This window comes from Vicugna pacos, unplaced genomic scaffold (genome assembly GCF_048564905.1).
Source record: "Vicugna pacos unplaced genomic scaffold, VicPac4 scaffold_19, whole genome shotgun sequence".
Classification (NCBI taxonomy): Eukaryota; Metazoa; Chordata; class Mammalia; order Artiodactyla; family Camelidae; genus Vicugna; species Vicugna pacos.
In genome coordinates this window covers 67,167,115-67,186,828 of record NW_027328740.1, presented here as the reverse complement: position 1 = coordinate 67,186,828, position 19,714 = coordinate 67,167,115, and the positions used below count along the sequence as shown (strand labels likewise).

General features: G+C 44.1%; 1 long non-coding RNA gene across 1 annotated transcript; it reads left to right on the top strand.

Moving 5' to 3' along the window:
- Window positions 1–6,587: 6,587 nt before the first annotated feature.
- Window positions 6,588–19,119, top strand: LOC140693178 (uncharacterized). Its single transcript, XR_012068891.1, has 4 exons — window positions 6,588–6,668; window positions 17,236–17,294; window positions 18,016–18,132; window positions 18,948–19,119. It is a non-coding gene; the product is annotated as an uncharacterized lncRNA (long non-coding RNA).
- Window positions 19,120–19,714: the final 595 nt, after the last annotated feature.

The following is a 19,714-nucleotide window of genomic DNA, read 5'->3' as shown; positions in this document are numbered from 1 at the left end:
ACACACTGGCCACCTGCATTGCCTCTCATTGGAACTGCCCATGCCTGTTCTGTTTCTGTTTAGAACACTTGGTTTCGAAAGGATTTTGGACTAAAGGGATGGGCAAAATTTCTCCAACCTTGGGTTTTGAGGAATGCATTTTCCAGGTTGTGGTTTGTCTTTCAAGCAATTTTTCTGGGCTTTTACTAATTTTTTTGATTCGTTTGGTTTTGATTTTGCCACAGAAAGAGCTAAGCATCTCCCTTGTGTCTTCTGGCTGTGGTGTCACAGGGGGAACAGCAGTGTCTACCCTGAGATTATGCACAGAGTTACTAAAAGGGCTTCATTTTGTGCATCACATCTTTAATCCCCCTGGATATCCCCTGAAAATAATAAAAATGCTGTTTCAAGTGAAAACAAACAAAAATCCTCAGCCCCAGCTTAAAACATGTGGGCAGGGAGGAAAAAAACCTTTTTTAAAGTTTCATTGGCAGGGAACAACCAGTAGAGTTAAAGACACGCAAAGAGAAAGAGGACTTGGGGTTGCCAGGGGCTGGGTGAGGAGGGAGGGGAGTGCGTGCTCTGGATCCAAGGTTTCACCTTGAGGAAAGAAATAGTGTGAAACTAGATGGTAGTGATGGTCGCACAACATTGTGAATGCCTCTAATGCTCCTGAATTGCACAATTTAATAGGGGAAATGTCTATATTTTATTACATGAAACTCTGAAAAGAAAAATAAAGGATGTCATAAATGATGTGAAACAAGCAAAGGAAACTAAAGAAAGTGAAACAAAAACATCTCCAGCGGAAGGGACGTCAAGTTTGGGGGGTGACTGATGATGGGATTTTGGAGAACATTTTGGAGAAGAAGGTGTGGGTGGGTGCAGAGGGGTCTCTGCCCAAGGGGGTGGTGATGCCTGAACTGTTTCTCCGTTGCCCAGCAGTCCAGCTGCAGATGCAGGTTCAGGAGGAGCTGCAGGAGCGGCAGGAGGGAGCTCGGGGTCTCCTGCTGGATCCAGTTCGTCCCATTTTTGGTCTCTGACATCTTCCCATGCCCCTGTCTCCACTGTAACTATTGGATGTGGAGAGAGTTTTAAGTCTTGTGGAAGAGCTCATGCTGTGAGAGAGGAAAAATTTACGCACCTGCCTCCCTTTCCATGTGCCTCTACAAGGACAGAAACCTTCCCAGAGCTTTCCAGACATCTCCCACCCAGAAAGTGCCTCCAGGATGTGTTCTGTGACTGAATTTTTCCAGACAGGTGTTCTGAGGCCATTCTTTTCTCTGGTCCCAACAGTAGCCTCTAGGGACACCTCCCTGTGTGGCCCAGCCCTCGCCCCTCCCTCACCTACACACATACACCAGCCCTGCATTTCTGATCTTTGGTCTCTGCTTCGGGGGCTCCTGGACCTCCACGTGACTTGCAGCGAGGTGGGCACGGTGCTCCAGGTCAGACCCGGGTGTGCTGAGCTACCCGTCAGCCCCAGGTAGGTCCCTGGGAGAGTCCTGGGTGATGTCTGGGTCGGAGGCCTGCCCCACTGATTTGTGGACCATGGTGGTGGGGACCCCTCCATATCCAGACCCAGCAGGAGTCTGCGCTGGCCCTCAGAATAGTGACACACCAGCCCTTCACTTGGGGAGGGGGCGTTGGTGTTCTTATTCATCAGCTTCTGTACAATATGTGGTATCTGACTCTGCAATGATAGTGACCAGCAGCTGACCCAGCATGGAAGTCTCAGAGTCCTTCCCGGCCAGGAACACTCCTGATTCTGTAGACTCTACCCTCTGCTGCTAGATCAGACCGGATCTTTGTTCAGCTCAGACATCCGGGAGGGAAAATACATACCCAGAGAGCATGGGCTCCACCTCGGGCAGCAGGACCCTTCCCCGGCTCTCCACATCCCAGCCAGCCAGTTTTTCCTCGGCTGTCTATGCGACCGGGCCCCCCAGGCCTCTGTCCTGCTCTTTCTTGAGGCAGATACCCATCCCCAACATGACTGCTCCAACTCCACCAGCCAGGAAGGGGCCGTGTGGCTACCTGGGTGGGATCTGAGTGGTGGCCCATCCTGGGCAGGACTGCCCTGGGACTCCCTGTGTTACCTTTGGGTCTCTCTTGCCAAAAGGCCAGAGGCGCCTTGGGTGAGACCTGACCCAGTGCCGGCAGCGTTGGTAGAACCCCTCGCTGCCGGCTTTCCGGGGCTGCGGCCTCGGGATATTGGGATGCAGCAGAACATGCCTCTGTCTCCAACCAGGTGAGCTGAGTAGGGACTTCTCTACAGAGTGGGTGCCTGGTGACTTCAGTTCCAAGTTCTGTTGGGCTTTATTGCCAGGGAAGTGAGGTCACTTCCTGGGGTCCACTTATCCAAGCTTCCTCCTGACACAAAGCTCCTCAAGGGCCTTTCTGGGCTGCCAATCTCTCATTTCTCACTCCATGCCATGTCCACACACAGTGACACCAACTCAGCCCCCCCCCATAGCCCTGGGGAAGCCTGGATGCAAAGAGTGACGCAGCTCAGCAGACACAGCTGGGTTCAGACCTGGCTCCCCCTACTCAGCAGTGTTATCATCCTGGACAAGCCACGTGTCTCTCAGGGTCTCCCCAATCCCCCATCGGCACAGTGGGGATCATTCTGGCCCCTGCTTCCTAGAGAACCCATCATGTCTCTAGACCTAGAAACAACTATTGCATGTGTCACCCCCACGGGCTGGCATCAAAGGGAGATAGTGCACAGACTCAGCAAAGGAAGGACCCCACAGAGGGCTGGCGGAGTGCAAAGCACACCCCACACAGGCCGGGGTCTGCCCTGGGGTCTGGAGAAAGTCACTTTCCTTGCTGCTTGCTTCCCCGCTCCCAGTCGTGAGACTGAAATTAAATACAACTCTGATATCGTCCGCTCTGGCATACAACCTCCTAGGTCATTCTGTCATGTTGACATACAGGCCCAGTGTCCCATCTCGGCCTCTGTGGTGGGCTACCCCACAATGGCTTCCTATTTTTTTGCCTTCTGTTCCCACACCCTTGTGGGATCCCCACACCCTCCCCTGGAGGGTGGATGGACTTTGGGACAAGGTTCTGACACATAGACTGACTTGTGAAAATGTATGTGAGTTCCACTCATTACCAGCTCCAGTGTTCCTTCTCTCTGTCACTTTCTCTCAGTGCCTCTCTCTCTGACTTGTCTCTCTCTCTGTTTCTCTGTCTCCCCCTGCTTCTCTGTGTTTCAGTCTGTCTGTCTCTTTTCCTGTATGTATGTGTGTATATATTTATGTTTATATGTGTGTATTTATGTGTGTGTATTGTTCGGGTCCAGGGCAGGTCACTTCTGAAAATCCCTTGATGACATATTGATTATTTTGAATTCATGTTACTGAAGAAACATTATCTTTGAAAATTGTGCAAGCACTTCGGTGGGATCTTCTCTAAGGCTCAGCACTGCTAGGGAAAGGATGCACCTGTGGCACTTTGATGTATCCTGCAACTTGTTCTGCCGCAGAGGAGCGTCCATTTGCTCTTCCTTCCAGGGTACCTCCTGGGGCCTCTGCCTGCTCACGTTGTCACCAGGGCTGGTTGTCACAGGGCTAAAGACCTGCCAGGGTGATGGTGGCCAATGCTGGCTCTGCAGTCTGTCTGTCTGCCTGTGTCCTCACCTGAGAGGTCGAGCATCTCTAGCACAAACCGGCCACCTGCACTGCCTCTCGTTGGAACTGACTCTGTGTGTTTTGTTTCTTTTCAGAACACTGGGCTTCAAGAGCTTTTTGGACCACAGGGATGTGAAGCTTTTTTCCGACCTTGGGTCATGAGGAAAGGTTTTTCCAGGCTGTGGTTTGTCTTTCCAGCTGTCTTTCTTGGCCTTTGTTTTCTGCTTTTGTTTGGTTTTATTTTGCCACAAGAAGAGCTAAGCATCTCCCTTCTGGCTCTGGTTTCACACTTAGAACATCAGTGCCTACCCCGAGATTATGCAGAGTTACTAAAAGGGCTTCATTTGGTACGTCTCATCTTTAATCCATCTGGATTTTCCTCTCAAAATACAAAAATGCTAATTCATGTGAAAACAAACAAACAAAAAATTCACCAGTCCCTACTTAAGATATGTGGGCAGACAAACCAAAAAAAAGCCACCTTTTATACGATTTCACTGATAGGGAACCTCCAGGATACGTAAAGACATAGAGAGAGAAAGGGGATTAGGGCTTGTCATGGGCTGGGGGAGGTAGGACGTGGGGTGCTCTTTGTATACAAGCTTTTACTTTGAGGAAGGAAATAGTCTGAAACAAGTGGTGCTGGTCTCACAGCACTGTGAATGCAATTAATGCTCCTTAAAATTGCACAATTTAAAATGGGAAAAGGCTAAACTTTATTCTTATATACTTAAAACAAAAATAGAATATAGTATAATAGAAAAGAAAAAATCTGACTCCATAGAAGATCTGTCCTTTTGGCTTTAACCCTTTGCCCTCTTTTCAAGGCTTAGTTTTACTAGCTCTGCACCTTTGTAAAACAATGTTGCCTTTAGCCTTAAATATACAGGAGAGCCTACTTTCAAGGCTCTGATCTTTAAGGATATTAACACTTTTGCACTTATATAAAGACAACAGGTTGTAGAATAGAAAACTACTTTTGTTTTGTTAGAGGATTTACAGAGGCACTATGACCTGGTCTCCGTAAACAGCTGCAAACCAAGATAATGGCGGACTAATATCTTGGAGAACCATCTTCCCCATGTCAACTTCAGGCTCCTTTTCTACTAAAAAGGGGAGGGGCTGTGGTTAGTTGTTGCAAACTTCTTGGTGTAGGAATTCTTTGCTCTTGGAATCCTTTGCAGCTGTCCACGTGGGTCAGATCATGGTGTTTCTGCAAAACCTGCAACAAAACAAACTTTTTCTATTCTGCAACTTGTTCTGTTTATAGGAGTGCAAAATGTTAATATCCTTAAAGCTCAGAGTTTTGAGAATAGACTCTCCTGTTTATTTCAGGCTAAAGGCAACATTGTTTTACAAAAGGTGCAGAGCTAGCAAGTCTAAGTCTAGAAAACACGGCAGAGGGTTAAAGGAAAAGGAACAGATCCAATATGGAGTCAGATTTGTTCTTCTCTATTACAGTGACTTTTGGTGACAGCTAAGTGGATGATTCCTGGGTGGGTCCTCCACTGTCCCAGGCTGGATTTCAGGCAGGATCCCTGCCAGATTCACCATGATTTTGGACCTAATCTACCGCACAGGAAGTGTCAATTATTGGATTAAAATTACCTTTCAAAATCCCTTCAATTGCCTGTAAACTATACCACAGCAGGGGATGTCTCATTGGCCAGTCAACTGCCAGTCTCCCCTGATGCAAGAGACAAGCGTCGCGGGGAGATCCATGGTGGCCTGGCCAGTGCACCTTCCTACTTTGCTCTAAAGCTTTGGCTTCCTCACTTTGACGCTTTAAAAGCTCCCTTCCCTCTTCCCACTGGCCTGGTGTGAATGAACAAGGTCCCTGCACCCACCTGGGCTGAGTCCAGGCCATGCACACAGCCCCATGCACAAAGCCCATCATCTGATGTCTACCCCTGGGATCAAGTGCAAACTCTGAACTCCCCCACCCCAAAGGTCCGCGTGCCCAGTGCCTCCGCCCTAGGGGTCCAGATCACCATCAGTACCATCAACCACCCAAAGCCCAAGGCCAGTGACTGGCAGCCTGGGATCAACCTGACCCATCGGGTAAGTTGAGGCACAGGCTGCGGGGATCAGGGTGCCAAGGAGGGAATTGGAACCACCTTCAGCCCAGCCTGCCTCACCCTGTAGCCTCAGACATTAACTATGAAGTTGCACACTAGGCTGGATCCCCCACTGGTGGCAGTAGTCATCATTACTGGAACACGGATTTCCCCACCCCAACCACGGGATGAGGGATGAGTGAGTGAACTCAGGGTAGGGGTGCACTCAGAGTGAAGGGGATCCCATGGTGTGGGGGTACAGGTTGAGAGGTGTGGGGCCCGATCAGAGTGGAAATGACCTGGCCAAGAGGTGAGGGGGACAATTTCAGGATGTTGGGTGTCCTGTGCTGAGGCATAAGGGGTAAGCTTGTGGGTGTAGGGGCCATAGATTAGGACCTAGCAGGATGGAGTGTCAGGGCAGGGACCTTGGTGTGAGGAGAAGGAGCCCTGTCTTCAAGGTCTGGTGGGAGACTGGGCCTGGCCAGGGGTGGGAGGGTAGTAACAGGGAGGGGAAGTTGAGCAGGGGAAGTGGGGCTGGCGTGGTGTGGCCTGGCCCAAAGCAGTCGTGGTTCTAGTTCAGTGCCAGGACCCAGTCGGTGGCTGGGTGAAGGCTCTGGGGATGGAGACCCGGCGGGACGAGCAGGAGGGGACCCACCTGGCTCCTCCCGGCCCCAGTGGCCAGGGACGGTAAAGCAGAAGACCCACCCTAGCAGTTTGCGCTGCGGGCGGGAGGAGGAGGGGCGCGCACGTGCAGAGGGGCAGACGCGCGGACGCCAGAACCCGCCCAGAACAAGTGGAAGCTGGCGGCAGCCGGTTGCTCTTGGACCAGCTCCTGGAAGAGGAACACGGCCTGGGGTCTGGGCCGCCGCTTGCCCGCGGCTCGGCTGCCACTGCCAGGCAGTTAGGGGGCGCTGGTGGGGGCGCGCTGCTTGGGGAGCCGGCGGGTGACGCCTGGGCTGTGCAGCTGAGGAGGAGCCCAGGGAGGGGTGCGGAGGTGAGGTCCCGGCCGCGCGTCCCGTTAGGACACTTAGGCGGGTCCCAGGCGCTGCTGTGGTTCGTGGCAACCCCGGTATTAGTAGTTCCTGAACACCGCGTCTTTGCCGCCGCTTAAACCCGGGTTTAGGAGAGCAGGTACAGCCCCGGGAGGTGGGAGGGCGCGTGGACGGTTCCAGAGCATCTCCGACTGGCCCTCAGACGATGGCCTGCTCCTGGCAGGCGGGTGCGGTGCGGTCGCGAGGCCTCGGATGGAATGGGGATTGGGTGGGCTCGGTGCGATCAGTGTGCTGGGATGGCTGCAGCAGCAGCGGGAAATGGTATCAACCCCTGCGCTCTCACAGGGCAGCCACAATCCCGCCATCGCAGCTGCCGCCTTTCCCTGAGAGCACAGCACCCGCCTACCAGGAGCAGGCTGACCTGTAACCTGAGTTCCACGATCCTGAGGCAGCAGAGGCCAAGCTCAGGCCATGCGCTGGGGTGTTTGAAGCAAATCCACTGCCTCCCATGGGCAGACCACATAACCCGCCACTGCCTTCGACCACACCGCGCCCTCCTCCCGGGAGCAGGCTGACCTGTGGACCGTGCCTGGAGCAGCAGAGGCCGAGCCCCTGACAGGCCGTGGGGAAGATGGGGGCAAGTCGACCAGCTTGCCAGGTCGCTGCCCATCTCCCTGCCGCTGCCCCATGTTCGTGGATCACTTGTTTTCAAGTCAGTGGTTTCCTGAGAGGCAGGCTTGGTGCAGTCAGTTGGCGAGGGCTGCAGGGAGGGGTGCTGCCCCAAGGGGAACAGGTGGACTTGCTCCCATCTCCCCCAGGGCCAGACCTGGGGATGGCCTCTGCTGCACCAGGTTTGCAGGACGCATGTCATGTCAGCCTGTCCCTGGGAGGAAAGCTCAGTGTACTCGGGGCAGCCTCAGTGGCTGACAAGGATTTTAGAAGTGGGCTCTAGCCCAGCATAACTAACTCTCCTTTCTTCTCTTGCTTCCTCAGTTGGTGGCTGTATCGGCTTTTTCATTATAGGTTATTGCTAGATAATGAACATAGTTTTCTGTGCTATACAGAAGAAACTTTATTTAAAATCTCTTTTTATATATAGTGGCTAACATTTGTAAACCTCGAACTCCCAAATTTATCCCTTCCTATCCCCTTTCCCTGGTAAACTTAAGATTGTTTACTAAGTCTGCAAGTCTGTTTCTGTTCTGTAGATGAGTTCAGAGTGTCTTTTTCTCTCTTTTTTTAGATTGCACATATGAGTGGTATCATTTGGTATTTTTCTGTTTCTGGCTGCTTTCACTTAGAATGACGATCTCTAGCTCCATCCATGTTGCTGCAAATGGTTTTATTTTGTCCTGTTCATGGTAGAGTAGTATTCCAGTGAATAAATATGCCACAACTTCTTTATCCAGTCATCTGTTGCTACATTTAGCTTGCCTCCATGTCTCGGATATTGTATACAGTGGTGCTGTGAATACTGGTGTGCAGGTATCTTTTCACATTGGAGTTCTTTCCAGTTATATACCCAGATGTGGGATTGCTGGGTCATAGGGTAAGTCTACTCTTTGTTTTTTCAGGGATTTCCATGCTTTCCATAATGACTACACCAAACTAGATTCCCACCAGCAGTGTAAGAGGGTACCCTTCCCTCTACAGCCTCTCTAGCATTTATCATTCATGAACTTCTGAGCGATGGCCATTCTGACTGGTGTGAGCTGATACTTCATTATAGTTTTGATTTGAATTTCTCGGTTTATTAGTGATATCGAGCATTTTTTCATGTGCCTATTGGCCAATTGTGTCTTCATTGGAGAAATGCTAGTTTAGGTCTTCTGCCTATTTTAGGATTGAGTTGTTTGTTTTTTTGTTATTAAGTTGTATGAGCTGTTTATATATCCTGAAAATTAAGCCTTTGTTAGTCATATCATTTGCAAATATTTTCTCCCATTCGTAGGTTGTTGTTTCTTTTTGTTATACTTATGGTTGTCTTTGCTGTGAAGAAATTTATGTATTTAATTATGTCCCTTTGTTTATTTTTTTCTCTTATTTCCATTGCCTGGGTAGATTACCCTAGGAGAATGTTGCTAAGATTTATGTCAGATAATGTTTTGCCTATGTTTTCTTTTAGGAGATTTATCATGTCTTGTCCATCTGCATCTTAAGCCTGTACTCTACATCTGTGCTTCAGTTTTGAATTTTGAGCTTCTTAGAGAAAACCTACTCTTAGCTCATACGTCAGATTCAACATGTCTAAAGCTGATTTCATAATCTTTTTTCTTGCAGCATCTCCACTTATTCAGTGGGATAATCATTCCTCCAGTCTTGAATACACCAAGGCTTGGAGTGGTCTTTGATTCATCTTTCTCTCACCACTCCACATTTTGTCAGCTTCTTGAACTCTATGTTTTTGGTTTCAAGTGTCTATTCTGATAGCTGATACTCTGATGAAGAGCTTTCATCCCTGATACATGAATTTTTCCTTCTGCTGGATTCTTGTATATTCTCTCCCCCCCTTTCAGTCAACCTACAGTTTTGGCGCTCCAACATCTACAGTCAAGTCAAAGACTTAACACAACCAGATCTCAGCCAGGTAGTCTTGACCCTTCATCATTTTGGACTTACCTTATTTGTTCCAATCATTATGTAACTTAGCCTCCTAGGGTAACCTGTGCCTTATTAAAAACCAGGAGTCACCAGCCTTTTCCTATCCAGTCCTCAGTTAAAACAGATTAGATTTGCCCTGAGAACTAGTTGGAGCCCCATCCCCTTCATAGAGTCTTCCCTATTTATTCCAAATACTTCTAGCTCCTCTTTGTATTCCTGCACTGTTTATGATCAGTAGCCTGTAATCTTGGCTTTGAGTTCTGACTTGGTACCATTCCTGGGTGCTTTCCAATGTGTCTCCTCACTTAGCTGGTAACTGGAGAAGACTCCCTTGTTCAGCCTCCTTTATACCCCTCACCCTGCTTAGCATCGGGCAATAACAGGCACCCAGGAAGTGCTTACCTACTTTATTTATTCACAGAGGTGGTGGTGTGGATTATATCTAATAACTATTAATTCAATGTTGCAATTAAAAAAGAAAGCCAAGAAAATCCATAAAACTTTATCTCCATGTTCAGTTTAGCGCTTTACCTCAATAGTTTTCTTAAGACTGTGTTTACATTCACATAGTGTTCATTTCTTGTACAGTTCCCTGAGGCAAGCAGGTGAGATGTCATTATGTTTGACTTTCATGTTACATTTCATATTGGATATATTTGTGCAATGACAAAACCTTCTTTTATAAGTAAACAGCCGGAAGCCCAGAGAGACTAAGAGCCTAAACCAGGGTCACCTGGTTAGTGTTTGGCACAGGCCAGGACCACGGTTCACATCTTCCAGCTGATCCTCTTCCGGTGCCTTTTCATTCCAGTGCTGGAAAATGTAGCCCCATCAGCCAAACGGCCAAGTCACATTGCTGCCCCTTTACCTGCCAGTGATGGCAGTGCTACAAAAATTGACAAAGGAAAGGTCAGAAATAGGAGTGATAAAAGACATGGAAGTGCTGGAAATGGATCCTCAACCTCCTCCTCCGTATTTGAGCGCCTCACAAGTGTCCCACTCTGACAGTGCTGTTCATTGTTTATAACATAGCCTTAAAATCAGACTGATCTTTTATAGGACATGCTTTTATCCTGGTCCCTTTCCTGCTAGTAGTCACCGTCATGGGCAGAAAGTGCCTGGCTGTGCTCTGTTTGTCACGTAGGTGGGAGGGAAAGTGGGAGGGAGAGTAGGTTGAACTGAAGCCGAGCTTTTTACAACTCTGTTGTTCTAGGACCAGAGCAGTTCCACTCTTGCTTTCATCACCTCTCCACCTCCGAGTCCCAGCCACCCATTCCTGCCTGCTTCCCCACATGCCACTTCCTGGGGGAGGACAGGGTGGTGGGCAATGCTCCCTCCGCCCTCTGCTCTGGGAGGTGCAGGAGTCTGCTTTAACTTTTGAGCTGTTTTGGTAATTTGGCTTTTCCAGCTTTTCTAGACATCTCCTTTCCAGCTCTGAGAAATTGGAGATGTAACTTAACCATACATGGACTATACTAATGTATTCAGTGACATTAGTGTCATGTTGTCTGTAAGGTGTTCTGTGACTGGGTAGGAGGTTTTTTATTTCACAGGATGCTTCACATCCAATTCTTAAGGCCTACAGTCTGCAGGTGTAATCCAAATTCTTACATGTCTGTAAGGTAGACATGAACATTATTTGATAATATGACCATATGTTCATAGATTACGGTTAGTCCACCGGCTCTGTTTCTAATGAAAGTTTAAATACCAAACGCTTGAAGAAAATTTGCGGACCATGTCTTATTGCCTGTAACTAGTTGCAAAAACTGAAATCACAACTCTACCACAAGCCACAGTGTTTCCCAGTAGAGAAAGCCCTCTAATTTTACAACCTCTAAGTAATGCAGTGGTTCTTTGAGTGAGATGAGGGATGCCAGAGTATTTTTTGGGACACTAGAGTGGCATGACAAGTATTCTGGGACTGGTTACAGTTGAATCTCTACTTCCTATATCCTGGACTGATTACAGAGGCAATGTTTGTGCGGTAACCATCTTGTGGATGCAATTGTAGCTAGGAAGACAACAGAGAAAATAGAAGGGATATAAAGAAATGGAGGGACTTCATAGCAGTACAAATGGTGACTTTGACACCACCAGCTGCTGATGTGAACTTGGCAAGAATTTGTGAGAAGTGGTGGGTGTCATTGCAAGCAGGAGAGTCCTGCAGCTTTTGGGGTGAACAGGCAAAGGGGAGAGCAGATATGGTGGCTATCCAGGGGCTATTTTTGTCCTGAATGTGAAAATGTCCAGTCCCCTGTTCAATTTTGCAGCCACAACTTCACATGACTCAGGGCATTATTTCCACCAGAATACCATGAAAATATAAACAACCTCTGTTTCCCAAAGTGTTTGTTCTCGATCTGAGATGACTGTCCTGTGCTGGTAGGTAAGTGGGCGATGGGGCCTATTACATCACCCCCTTTCACTAGAAGTCTACCTCGCTGCTTTTCAACCTACTCCTAGAGGTGCTGTCATTCTGTTACACCTAGGCCTGAAGACCGTCTTGCCTGAATCCTCACGTGAAGAGGGATGGTTATGTGCAGTTTTAAAAAATTGCTTGGGTCATGTGGTCCTTTGTTCCTTCCATTGGAAATCACTATTCCAGAGCAAATAGTATGCATTTATACAAACTATATTGTTTGTAAGATGTCTTTAGAGGTTTTGCAGTAGGTTTAAATATTTGCTTGGTGATGGCATCTTGATTGATTGAAGGAGGCAACCCTCACTAGGGGCATTGTGTGCTTTCTGTCTGAGAGTTCCTTTACTGGCAGCAGAGTGTTCGTAGGCAGAGTTAGAAAGTTACCTGATCTGAGAAGCCGAATTTGCCCACAGCTGGGAATTGGCGGAAGAGTCTGTTATGGAAGGAAAGCTTTAGGATTATCTGGTAGCAGAGTTCTGGGATCCAAACCCTGGGAAACCTCAGCTTTTGTAGAGTATGTTCTGTAACAATAGGCTATAGGATAATTTTTACACTTGTTATAGGATGTAGAGTTGGGGAAAGGCTTAAAAGTGCAAGAACCTTAAAAGAGAATCTCCGAATATTTTAAAGAAGACAGTTCTCAGAATGAGAGCTTTTCTGGAAAAGACTAGCTCTTCACTTCACAGGGGAAGCAGGGAGCAGGTGTAACTGCACTTATGGTAACTTCAAAGGTAAACCTTACCCTCCCACTTAGCTGTTTCCTGGTGGACGTTCATCTTCCACATCTGTAGTTTTAGACCTGATGTGTCATTTCTGGTACTCCATTCTGCTTCTTAGTGAGAGACTGACACAAAGTCACATAGCGAATGAAAAATTGCTCAAAGGACTTTATTGTTAAAAATGTAGCCCTGTGGCAGAGTGCTGCATTTGCAAGTGACTTTCGGTACAGAGAACACTTAACAGAATGCAGTGTTGTTTCTTGTTTTATTCCTTTAAGCCTTTGAATAGAAGGTGTTCTTTGCAGAGTTTCTGGAGTACATCAGAAAAAGCAGGAACCAAAAATAGCTTTAAGAAAGCACCAGTATAGGTGTTGCTTATAGTATGGTATCTGTCTTAAAGTTAATTCTTTAAAGCAGGAAGTTGTAACTCTCAATTTCTTAAGCAAGTATAAACAGTCTTGACCCTTAATGACTTTCTTTGTGGGGTGAAGCTGCTTTTGCTTCCATTCTGAGCATTGAAAGGTCTTCTATGATACTTCTGCCAGTCCTCAATATTTTATTTTCCCTCTGTTGTGAACTTGTTATTAAACTTGAAGCAGATATAAATATCATTAACTTGCTGCATATGGAGATATTCAGTGTTACATAGTCAGAAAGTTTGTGTACATCTCACGTTTCTACATAATTCCCCCCTTTCCAACTGAGTTCCTGATGAAAGAATGGTGGGAAGTGGCATTATGGGGATATGTCTTACAGTACACAGTGTTTCCCCTGTTCCCTCTAGCAGATCTGGATGTTCTTTCATCTTTCAGCTTCTAGACTTACTAGCTCTTTTTCTTAAGCCAGGTGTATCTCATCCCCCTGCGCACACAGACATGTGTGTACACACACACACACACATTCTACCGTAGGGAGTAGCATGCACCATCCAATTCTCCCACTCCAGCTCTGGACCCACCCACTGGAGGCAGTGTCTTGCACGAATTCATTTGTAAGTTGCTTTTTAAAACTCGAGTGGTCAGAAAATAGGACTGATATCCACACCTAGTAGGCAGGCCCTCAAGGACAACTTCTATGGTTAATGCCAGGTTATCTTAATGTTTGAGTACCTGGGTTTCATGTCTTCCTGTGCCACCTGTGTGACCCATGATTCCCACATTTCTGTCTCCTGCTAGACTTTTTCTCTCCAACTCTGGACTCTTACAATCTTCTGCTGATTTGACATCTTCACTTGAAACTCTGATATCTTAAAAGCAACATGTGTAAAAACTGAGCTGTTGGTTCTCGTACCCCCTAAACTGGTTCTTCCTGCAACCTCCCCCATTCAGTTAGTGGAAACGTAATCCATCCAGCTGCTTGGGTCAAAAAACTTGGAATTATTTTGACTTTCACTGACATACCACATGAATTCTGTCAATAGATCTGGTTTAACACTGCCTTTAAAACATATCCAGAACCCAGCCACTTCTCACCATGGCTCCTGCCTCCACTGCTGCTTCCCTGCCCTGAGCCACTGTCCTCTCCTCCTGCACAGCCCTTCTCAGAGGCTTCCCACCTTTCAACTCTGACCCGTTTCGACTATTCTCACCCGGCAGTCAAGTGAGCCTCGAAAACCTAAGTTAGATTGTGTCGTCCTTCTGCAGTGCCTCCCCATTTCACTCTGGGTAAAAGCCACAGTCCTTACAACGTCCTCCAAGGACATACAGGACCTGCACTGACCCTTCTCCGCAGCTCCAGCCATGCCCCCGTTCAGGAACATGCGAGGTGCGCGCTGCCCTTGGTGATGGTTTTTCCGTCCACCTGGGACTTCTCACCTCCTAGTCTTAGTTCTAACCTCAGTCCTGAGTGTGGCCTGCTCTGGTATTTAATACAACATCACCCTCATCCCATACCCTCAACTCTCTTTACCTTGCCCTTTTTTCATTTTTCCATGGTTCCTCTTTCCTAACATGCCACCTCCTCTGCTGCTCTGTTGTGTGACTTGTCATCTCCACCCCCATCCCAGCTAGACTCCAAACAAGCTCCGTGATGACAGGACTTTTGTTTTGTTTATTGATCTATTCCAAGTGCCTAGACTAGTCCTGGGTACATAGTAGGCAGTCAAAAATTATTTGATGAATAAATTAAAAGACTATTTTAAAAATGAATCATCCTTTCAGGAACGGGTGAGGATAGGAAGCTGCATGAAGGAAAATGGTGCAGTAAATAATGATATTTGCCTGTTGTTCTTTGTGTGATATATATATATATGTTTTAGTCTTAATTTGGTATCCCAGTTTCTTAATTTAATAGCTGTATTAAGGTGTAATTTACAGGCCATAAAATTCACACATTATAATTGTACAAGTCAGCCATTTTAGCTATTTCTAGATTTGTGCAACTTTGTCCTCATAAAGTCCCCTTGTGTCCATCCATATGCAGTTTGCCATCCCCTCAGTGGCACCCTGATTTTATTTATTTATTTATTTATTTTGGCAATCATATCTCAAAAGGATAATTTACACAGCAGTACTAATATAGCTTTGCACTTTTAGAAATGACACACTTAAATATGAAATTTGCCGTCATTGCTGAATGTAGGTAGCAGTATCTGACATTGGTGAGAAGAATGGACTTGAGTGTCAGACTGGCTGCAGTCTTACTCAGCTCCACCATTTACCAAGTTACCCAAATTATTTTCTGCCTCAAGCTCTTTATCTGTTATATGGGGGTAATAATAGAATCTTACAGAGTTGTTGTGAGGATTAAGCAAACAGGGAAACAAAATTTAGTAGAGTGGCCTGCTTATGTTATTACCTAAGAAATAGCCTTGCAGGTAGAGAGCAAAATTCAAATCAGTTTCTAAAGTATATGTAAAATATAATCCAGTTCCTGCCTGGTTTGTAAACACTAATGCCTACTGAAGAATGTAAAAGCAGGCTAATTTCCAACAGAAAAGATCATTTCTCAGCATTTCTTTCAAAGATAGCTGCAAAATCACTTTTACTAAATGTTCCATGCCCAACTCTTACAGAAATTTGACACCACGGACGTAATTATCTACATTTTTGTTAAAATGATTCTGACCATCAGGAAGTGTTCTCAATTATATTTTAGCCTTTATGTTGAGAAATACTGTGAGACTTCTTCTAAATTAATGGGTGGGGGCATTCATTGTAGCTCTTGTAGCCTGATAAGCCAGCACTAAATTATCTTTTTTTAAATTTTAATTAAAGTAATAAATTAATTTTTTGCTGGGGGTGGTAATTAGGTTTTTATTTATTTATTTTATTTTTAGAAGAATTACTGGGGATTGAACCCAGGCCCTTGTGCATGATAAGAACATGATCTTCCACTTGAGCTATACCCTCCCCCCTAAATTATCTTTAATAAGGTCTTTTTCTTTGTTTTGTTACTTTATGTACAGATGCACAAAGCAGGGTCGTCAGAAGCCTCTCAATCACAAAGATGATAATAGTGAAAAATATTGTGCAGTGACAGTGAATCCTTGGCGTATGAAGAAAGATTGTAAAGTCCTGAATGAATTAAGAAGGTATTGTTACATTAACATACATATAAGCATGGCTCTCTTACCTTTATTTTTCACTTTATAATGAAGATAATCCCCACCCGTCAAGGTTGCTTTGTTTGATAGAGGGAATATCTGAACCCTTTTCTGCAAGTTTTTTAAATATGTAAGAACAGTTAATTTATCAGAAGTGTGAATGGTGTAATCTGGTCTGTCTAGTATGGTAGCCACCAGCCACATGTGGCTATTGTGAATTGAGATGTTCTATAAGTGGAAAATACATAATAGATTTTCAAGACTTTGTACAACAAAAATAATGTAAAATATTTATTAATATGTTTTAAAAGTGTCGATCACACTTTTGAAATGATAGTGTATTGGATATTTTGGTATAAATGTAATTATTACTGGAATTAATTTCACTTGTTACTTTTTATTTTCTAAATGGGATTACTGGAAAATTGTGACTTGCACTATGTTTCTATTGACAGTGCTGGCTTCTAAATTATTGCAAATAATATGAAAAGAAAATTTTGATTAAAAATTTTGTAATTGAGTAGTTGATTTACATCATATTAGTTTCAGGTGTACAAAAGAGAGGCTCAACATTTTTATAGATTATATTCCATTTAAAGTCACCATAAAATAATGGCTATATTTCCCTGTGCTGTATGATACAGCCCTGTAACCTATCCATTTTATACGTAGTACTTTTTACCTCTCAATCCTCTACCCCCTTCCTGCCTCCCCTCTTCTCCTTCTCCCCATTGGTAACCACCAGTCTGCACTGTGTACCTGTGAGACTATTTCTGTTTTATTATAGTCATTAATTTGTTTTATTTTTAGATATACATATAAGTTAATACATAGAATATTTGTTTTTCTTTCTCTGACTTATTTCACTTAGCATAATACCCTGTAGGTCCATCCATGTTATTGCAAATGACATTATTTTATTTTTTAATGGCTAAACAGTATTCCATTTGTGTGTGTGTTCATGTGTATATATGCATTTGTATATATATGTATACATGTATATATACATATATATATATATATATATATATATATATATATATATATATATATATATATATATATATATATATACCACAACTTCTTTATCCAGTCATCTATCAGTGAACATTTGGGTTGCTTCATTGTCTTGGCTATTTTAAAAGGTGTTGCTGTGAACATTGGGGTGCATGTGTCTTTTTGAATTAAATTTTTCTCCAAACATATACCCATGAATGGGATTGCTGGATCACACAGAAGTCTATTTTCATTTTTTTATGGAACCTCTCTTCTGTCCTCCATAGAGGCTGCACCAATTTACATTCCCACCAACCGAGTAGGAGGGTTCCTTTTTCCTTAAAAGGTAAAAAATTCTCTACATTTACCTACTTTCCTTTCAGTTTAGGACACAGTTTGTCAAAAGCCAGATAGAATTTAATAGGAGTAAATACAGTATTTATTTTGAATGTCCATGCATTATGGATAGATATGTTATTGATGAGTTGGTTCCCTATTTTTGTAGATGCAGATGTTTTTATAGCTTCACAGACATTTCAGTCTTGCAGAGAGAAAAATTTCTTTGTATTTTGCTGAACTTGTCTGGGTGTCTTTATCGGATTTGGTCCAGGCCTGCAGAGGTGAATACACATCCAAACCTGAACCATTTGAATGTCTGCAAGATTTTAAGAGTCTAGAATATCAGATCAGGACTGTAACTCTGGTAAATGACATCAGTGACTGGACTCAAGAAAACTTCATTTGAGGGCAAAACCTTTCATAAGCCAAAAAGGCTTTGAAATTGTGGCAAAGCCAGAGACTTATGTGTGCCACATATGGCCTCAAACCCATGGGGACAACCACAGGCCTTCTGGAGTGCCAAGGGAATTCCATGTGAGGAGTCCAGCACTCACAGGAATCCAACAAGTCCCTGTCTGCCAGAGAACCTTCATTGCTACTGTGCTGTTTTGAGTAAATGTCTTTTCATCAGGTTCAAATTGGTTTGTTGTTATTTTTTTGCATAAAAAAACAACTTCTTGTTCCCTGGTGAAAGTAAAAGCCTAACATTTTCTGATTTCTTTTGACAGAGAATACATGAGCCTGTGGATCTAACCTCATCTGTGATGGTCTGCAGCTGGGAGCAACCAGATCAGTGTCAGTCCCCTTGCAGCCATTGGCTGGGAGCCTGCATGTTGCTTGGAATGGTATTTGAAACATGTCACACTAGCCATGCCTTTGCTGTGGGCTGGGAGGCGAGTCAGTCAGAATCTGTATTATGGAATGTATGTTTCAGATCCACAGTTAGGAGATCTTTTTAAATAGCCAGAGAATATAGTCATAAATATATCTATTAATATATTTATGCAAGAACCTTTTTAAAGATTTTTTTATTATAAAAAGTTACCCCCAAAATTGAAAATGAAAGAACAGTGGAATTAAAAATCATCTGTACCTTAATTATACATAAAGAATCATAAAATCCTTCTAAACTTTTTTGTTCAAATGAAGATATTTTTCCCTTCCAAAAAGGAAAATTATTATTTCACATTTCTTTGCTTTCTCCTTTTATTATATATTCCATATGAATAAATATAAATCTTTTAAATCCCTTTTAATGGCTGTTTAACACATTATTGAACAGATATGTAAATAGTCCTAGGTTTCAGAAATTTAAAAAATTGTCATTACAATACCACAATATTTTGGTGTTTCTGTTTTTTGTTACTAATTTGGACTAAAAATTAACAAGTTTGCTTTTCTTCATCTAAAACATTGGTTATATTATGAAGGAACTGTAAGGATTTTAAATAACTTTTCAGTAATTTCAACAAAGAAATTATCTTTAAGGCAAAAATTTATGATGGTTTGCAAATCTATTTTTATTATATCTTCACTTTTACCAGTGTGACATGTGTGTGTGTTTGCACAAGTGCTTTAACTACCAGCAACGTAAGAAAAATCTGTATACTAAAAATGTGAAAATAGTTTCATTGTTTGTGTTTTCAATCTCCCAATATAGGTTTTGGATGACAAGCTTGTATTTGCAAAAGTACACCCCCTGTGGGAGGTGTTCTGTACATACGCTGAGATACTGCACATAATATTGCCTCTGAAGCCCAATGATCTGAAAACCGGTCCTCAGCCTTTGGTAACTTCAGCTGTTTGATGAAAGTCCTCCAAGTGGATGAAAGTATCAACAACCGGAACAAGAGCTTTCCATTGCCCTATTTGAGAAGAGCTCCGTCAATGACTTTTATATTCAAGATAGAGATACATTCTTCAATCCAGTCACCAGAAGCCGCATTGTAAGTCTAAACTGAGTTTAGCTGCTGTCTTCGGGATGATTTAGAACCTGCTGTTGAATTATCAGTGATTTGGTTTGGTTGGCTTGATTTGGTTTTTAAAAGCTGCCCATAAAAAGGAAAAAAGAGAAAGAAAAGAAATATGCCTACAGATTCCTGTTAGGATAGTAAACAGTGGCTGGTTAGTTACCTTGTATAAGCCACAAGCTCTCTTAGAACATTTTTAGGTTTACTTCATCCCTTCTCAGATCAAGTATCAAGTAAGGGACAGTGTTAAAAAAAATTCAGGATTAACAGGTTTGTAAGCTCCAGGATCTGAAAGGCAGCTTTCCCACCCCATGGTGTAAGTCAAATGGCAGAATTGAAATAAAGCACCTCATGTCTCCTCCGGTGTTAACAGGAAAAGGCTAATCTTCTTGACCTTGTTTCTTCCTGGGTAAAATGAAGATAATATATCAGGAGGTGACAAGATCATTTAAGGCAG